The following is a 7,137-nucleotide window of genomic DNA, read 5'->3' as shown; positions in this document are numbered from 1 at the left end:
GACTTGATATTTGGCTTAGGGCAAGCCCCTTAACATACGATAAATGGGAACACAGACACTGCCACAATGGAAGGGTGACTTTAGCTCAGAGAAACTCACCTAGGTCGCAGACGTTATACAACCAAGGAATTGATGACCATGAAGACACCAGTCCTAAATATGTATACACGAAACGGTATTAATGGTAAAACACACAAAGAAAAGAAGACTCACTGAAGACTGGGAAGACTCAGAAAGAAGTAAAAGGGGAAACAGAAAGGCTAGAGACGTTAGTGCTTTTAACAACTCTTATAAAAGCTAGATAGAAGGTCATCCAAGATGTAGACAAGTACCAGCAGACCCCACAGCTATCAGCAGGATCTCACTGTGACGGAAAGCTGTCCTCCCAGCCACCGAGAATTCTCTTCCTCCTCAAACACCCGTAGAATGTTCTCTAAAGTAGATTTTATCCCAAGCAACAAAATAGATCGTGATAAGTTCCAAGATAGTGAACTGCTACAGAGTGAGTTACCTGCCCACAGTGGAAATAAACCAAAAATCAGTGACGGAGAGATGATAGGAAAAGCTTTACTCACTCGGACGTAGGCCAGACTTCATCAAAGCGGAAGAAATATCAGGAAGAAAATCAGCGAGACACAACTGAACAGGCATGCAGTCAGGAGGAGATTACAAGGCGAAGGGCAATCATTAGGAAAGACGACAAGTCTCATTCCTCACGCACACAGAAAAGGGTCACCAAATAAATTCAGACCAAGCAGAAGGAAGCTAGTAGTGAATATAAAAGATCAGAGACATGGAGGAGTGGGGACCAGCAGCAAGGCCAAGAGCTGAGACCTCTTTCTAGGTCAGCTGACTTTTTTTTTTTTAACCTTAGGTGTCTGTGCTGGGAAATGTGCACATGGGTGGAGGTACCCTTGGAAGCCAGAAGAGGGCACCAGATCCCTTGGAGCTGGAGTTACAAGCTGTTGTGACCAGCCAGACCTGCAGCTGGGCGCTGATCTTCAGTCCTCTGGGAGAGCAGCAAGTGCTCTTAACGGCTGAGCGATCTCTCCAGCCCACGTTGACAAATTTCTCATAAGACTGATAAGGGGAGGCCATGGGCAGATCTACATGTTAGATAATGTTTTTTAAAAATCCAAGAAGAGTTCAATGCTACCACTAACCACCCAATATAAGATTAGTAAATTCAATGACTTACTCAGACAAAAAGACAAACCTCTAGTTCTTTTTTTTTTAACTTCTAGATCTTGATGGTTTCCTGAATAATTCTATTAGAGTTGCAAGTGAGAGTTAATATCAATTATATACAATTTCATTCAGTAAACAGATATAGAAGGGGCAGTGGCTGGGGCATTTTATAAAATGTCTTACCCTAGAACAAAAACTGCACAGGGGTGACAGAAAACAAAAACTGCCCTCAACAAGCATAACTATAGACACGCTTACAGAAACAGCTGCAAACAGAATTCTGAAAATATAGAATTAGGCAGCATGACAGAGTATGATTTATTTCGGGGATATAGTACAGACCGAATGGTCAATAACTGCTTGGACCACAGTGCTAAGAGACCAAAGAATTAAAACCACACGGCACGTCAGCAATACCAAAAGGTACTTCATCAAATCCTACATCTACTAGAGGTAACACTGGCATACAGATGGGATAAAGGTGACCTTTATCGGTTTGAAAAGGAACATTTGCAGCTGGTCTTGGGGCACATGACTGTCCCACATTCCAGCACTCAAGAGGCTGGGGACAGGAGGATTGTGACTTTGAGGCCAGGACAGGATGCATAATGAGGTCTTGATATAAACAAAACAAAACAAAACAAAACAAACCTTCTAGGTCAGTCTACAAGTTCCTTTTACTCTGGGATACCTAACAGTGAAGGACCAGATGCGGTTTCCTAAGCTAGGAAATGAGGTAAGGAATTTACTCTCAGTGTCCAGCACCCAGCTATACAATGTGTGTGTGTGTGTGTGTGTGTGTGTGTGTGTGTGTGTGTGAGAGAGAGAGAGAGAGAGAGAGAGAGAGAGAGAGAGAGAGAAAGAGAGAGATTTGAAAGAATGAAAGTCCCCATCTTTCAATAACATAGTTGTATATGCAGGAGAATCCAAAGACCTTAAAAGACAACACCAAACTGTAATTAATCAATAGGACCATTAATACAACACCAGCGCTGAAAACTATGTTTCTAAATACTAAGAAGCATATGATACAAAAACTTAAAATAGCTTTGTGGGGAAGGGGTTGGCTGCTAAGCCTGACTACTGAGTTCAGTCCTTCCTCAGCCGACCCCGGGGTGGGGAGAAAGAACTGACTCTTGCAAGAGCACCCACGCCCAAACACAATGTAAAGAAAAGCAGGGTGTCTGTAGAAGAGTTGGCCCAACATTAGTCAACGCAATCTAAAATGTAGATGGAAAAGCAGAAGATCTAGAATTTTGAAAAAGAAAGAAAAAGTGGAAGAATTCATCTACTAAATTCCAAGGCCTGTTACTAGCCACAGGTCTCAAGCATGTGTGGGTGTGGTATTGGGATACAGCAAATGGAAAAGAAAACTTAAAAACAGGTGGGAGGGAATGTGGAAGCGTGCACAGATGCCAAGGGATGTTCCTTTAGATAATGGAAATGATCTGTATCTTGGGTCTACTGACCACAAAGTCCTGGCTGTAATACTGTGTTTGGAGACTACAAGATGTTATCTTTAGGAAGCACTGGGTAAGAGGTACCTCTGAATGGATCCCTCTGTATTGTTTCGGTAACAGCATCTATAAGTGTTATAGTTTCATGTCTGTTGCGGTGATTAAAATATTTTAGCTTCCCAATTCCAGATTGTAGTTAAACATGGTAAGAAAGTCAAAGCAGAAACTTCGAACTTCAAAAGTTGGTCACATCAGGGGTTGGGGATTTAGCTCAGTGGTAGAGTGCTTGCCTAGGAAGCGCAAGGCCCTGGGTTTGGTCCCCAGCTCTGAAAAAAAGAACCAAAAAAAAAAAAAATTGGTCACATCAAATCCACGGTCAGAGCAGAGAGAAATGAAGGCATCCATGCTTACTTGCTTGCTTGCTTGCTTGTGCTCAGTTCAACTTCTATATTCTTACACAGCTCAGGAACCTCTGCCTAGGGAATGGTGACACCCACAGTGGGCTGAGTCTTCCTTCATCAATTAACTTAAGACAACCCCCACCCAGACATGCCCACAAGCCAACTCAATGAAGACAATCCCACCCTTAGGTTTTCTTTCCAGGTGACTCTAAGTTATGTCAAATTGACAATTAAAGTTAACCATCAAAATACATGTCCATAGTAAGAACTCCAATGAGCTGTAATTACTATGATAGCCACAGACGACACATTTGACAACGTACAATATCCATTAAGGATAAAACCTCTCACTAGACTAAGCAGAAAACAGTTGTTAGCTTGAAGCTAATATCATGCCCCTTACCTCTCTGTCCTAGCATAGTCCTGAGCAGGTCCATTGTCCAGGGGTGGGGGCAGGGAGAGCCTTTAGTAATTTGGATGAGGAGGCTCTGCCCCAGCCTTCCTGCCCTTCACAGTCAGGTAGCAGATCTTAAAGAAGTGCTCACTCGATATGGATTGCTTCCATAACTACTACTTCTCGTAGTGAAGACATGCGATGCCTCTGCTAGGCAAGTTCTCGTTAGAAATTCTTAGAACTAGGGGAAAGGTTATTTTTGATCATTGAAGAGTGTCAAGTATGAAAAATCAGTAGGTATGATCAACTTAAAATCAAAGTAAAAATGGGCCATTTTCTTTTGCCTCATCTGAAGTTATTCTTTAAATAATAAACCCTATATTTATTGTTGTTGTTGTTGGTGGTGGTGGTGTATGTGTGTGTCTGTGTGTGTGTGTGTGTGTGCACGCACGCACGTGCAATGGTGTATGTGTGCAATGGTGTGTGTATGGAAATGAGAAGAAAACTTTCAAGAGCTGGTTCTGTCCATATGGACTCTAGGAGTCAAACTCCAGTCATCACCAGGTGACATCTCCCAGATTCCCTTTTTGTTCAGGTTATAACTTGTATTGTCAGTCTGTGTCTTAGATGTTGTCCCAAGTATCCCAATAAACACAGGGCATGCCGGTGTTTCTTCCGGGTGCTGGTTTAAGTTTTCCTAAGCACCCTCTGTGTTGGACAGGTCTTAGTAGTCGTCTCTACTTAGAGCAGCTGAAACCTGCATGGTGTTGCATGTCCTTGAGAGCACAATGGTGGGCATGGGCCAGCAGGACTCCTACGTGGGTGGTGAAGCCCAGAGCAAGAGAGCCATTCTGACCCTGAAGTAACCCGTTGAGCAACAGCACTGTCAACAACTGGGGTCATAAGGAGTTGATTCAACACCACACACCTTCTACAAGTTGTGTGTAGACTCCCCTGAGGAGCACCCCATGCTACTCACAGAGGCTCGCCTGGTCCCCAAGGCCAACTGTAAAAGATGACCCAGCTCGTGCTTGAGAGCTTCAACACCCCAGTCATATTCATAGCCATCCATGTGCTGTCCCTGCACGTCTCTGGTTGAACCAGTAGCATCGTGATGGATTCTGGGGGCATGGTCACCCACACTGTGCCAATCTGTGAGGTCTACGTTCTCTTTCATGCCATCGTGGACTTGACTGGTCAGGACCTGACAGGCTACCTCATGAAGATCCTGACTGAGTACAGGACGGAATCCAGGGCTTGCCTGTGAGCTGACTTGATACCAGTTTGATGGAAGGGCAGTAAGGGCACTGAAAACCAAGACCCTTTCCTGCAGAGAGAAACTCTCCTGCACTCCCTACTCAAGCCTCTTGCATAGGATTTGTCCTCACTAAAACGCACAGCAAGGAAGCAATGGTTACTTGCCAACCATGTCCCTAATCCAGAGATGGGGCTCCCGGAACACTCACTGTTCTCTTGGAATACAAGCATGGAATTCCACTTCTGTCTTGCTTTCTATGGCTACCCCCTCTCCTCCACCTCCCCACCAGCCTGCATCTGAGTTCCAGGGCCCCTTCACCCAGGCCCCAGCTGCTCCCAGCCTCTCTGACTTTGATCCAGACGCAGTCATGCTTACGAAAATGGGAATTTCTTCTGTTTTGAATTTGCAGGGAGAGACAAAGAGCTACTTCTCTTTGGATCAGACCCCCTCCCTGCTGACATTTGCATCTGCTTAGAGATACTGGGGCCAGAAATTTCACAACGAAGTAGAAAGGCCAGGGAAATTCCTCCAAGGGCTGTGAACTGGGCATAAATCCTGCTCTGATGGGAAAAAAACTGAATTACTCTCAGCCTCAATTCCTGCCAGCTCCCCCCAGCCACCAGCCATTCCTCCTGTGAGACTGCTTTCATTCAGGTCCTCTCCCCATATGCCAGACTGGAGCAAAGATGTCAGGGGTATGGAAACCGTTGCTGCACGTCTTCTCTCGGTCTCTCATCAGTCACCCTTTCAAATGTCAGCTCCGATTTCGGCTTGCCAACCTTGAGCTAATGTGATGTGACGTTCTCAGGCCTGGAATGTAGTCTCTCAGAGCTGGTTCTGTTCCATAGCCTCTGTATCATCCTGACCCCCCACCCCTCACTACCAATTCTCCCACATCGCCCTTAGCTACTTACAGCTTGGAGGGGGGAGAGAGAGAGAGACAGAGACACAGAGAGAGAGAGACAGAGAGAGACAGAGAGAGACAGAGAGAGGCAGAGAGAGGCAGAGAGAGAGACAGAGACACACAGAGAGAGAGACAGAGAGACAGAGACAGAAAGACAGAGAGAGACAGAGAGAGACAGAGAGAGAGACAGAGAGAGACAGAGAGAGAGACAGAGAGAGACAGAGAGAGAGACAGAGAGAGGCAGAGAGAGAGACAGAGAGAGGCAGAGAGAGAGACAGAGAGACAGAGAGAGACAGAGAGAGACAGAGAGAGGCAGAGAGAGAGACAGAGACAGAGACAGAGAGAAACAGACACAGGGAATACACAGCACAGAGAACCTCAATCTCCATGGTAAATGGGAGAAGGAAAGAGAAGGGAGTGGGGCTGGACAGCAGCTAAGTGGAGAATGGTCTTCTCTATATCTCCAGAGTCACTCTCCTTCTTCACCCTCTCTCGTTTTCTTCTTCACAGCAAACCTTTGCAACTGAGCACCCTGGGATAGTCATGTCCCTTGCTGGGTTCCAGCCAATTGTGGCACTTTTGGTCTTGGGACTCCAAGCCAAGCAGGTCATCACTAAGATGAGACTGCTCCCCACCCCCCAACCCCCAATCCCCGCACTCCCCAGTCTAATTCTGAGTTCTGCTTCTCAGGATCTAAAGTTCCCTTCACAGGCTATGGGCTCCCACACTTGCTCCAAGGGAGTCAAGACTCCACTGTCCTTGCTCTTCCTGGATTTTTCTGTGCCCTAAACTTGCCTAGAGTGTGTCACCAGCGGGAGTATATATGCTTTCTTGACATGGTATTCATGATGTTCAGTTTGAGAGAGAGTGTGTGTGTATGTGTATGAGAGAGACACACACAGAGTGTATGTGTGTCAGAGAGAGACAGAGAGAGGGTGTGTGTGTGTGTGTGTGTGTGAGAGAGAGAGAGAGAGAGAGAGAGAGAGAGAGAGAGAGAGAACGTATGTGTGACCCTGTGTGCCCAAGCGTATGTGTGCAATGTGTGCAGGTCAGAGGGCAACCGCAACCGCAGGTGTTGGTCTTCACCATCTGCCTTGTTTGAGACAGAGTCCCTGGGTCATTTTCACACTGTATACATCAAGCTAGCTGGTGGACAGAGAACAGCAGAGTTAAGCATGAGTGATACAACCAAATCTGTCCTTCTGGGTCTTGTTATGGAGCAGACAACAGAAAGACTCCCCAGACACATTTCCTGCCTGCCTTAATTCGTACACACAGTCCTGCTAGGATATGGTCATCTCCCCCACAACCTTGGAATACTCTTCATATCAACCATGCTGGTGCCACATGATCCTGGCCTGGCTGTGGCGATGAGCAACCTATCGTCTCCCAAGTTTCTCAGGCTGCGACGACAGGAGGATTCCATGTGTGGAAGGATCAGTCTCTTCCTTGGGCAGGAGAAACTAGACAAGGAGACTGAGGAAAGAAGGGAGGGAGGGGGAGGGAGGGAGAAGGGGAGCTAACGTCTTCCTGGG

This window comes from Rattus norvegicus, chromosome 17 (assembly GCF_036323735.1).
Source record: "Rattus norvegicus strain BN/NHsdMcwi chromosome 17, GRCr8, whole genome shotgun sequence".
Taxonomy (NCBI): domain Eukaryota; kingdom Metazoa; phylum Chordata; class Mammalia; order Rodentia; family Muridae; genus Rattus; species Rattus norvegicus.
Note: the sequence above shows the minus strand (reverse complement) of the source record.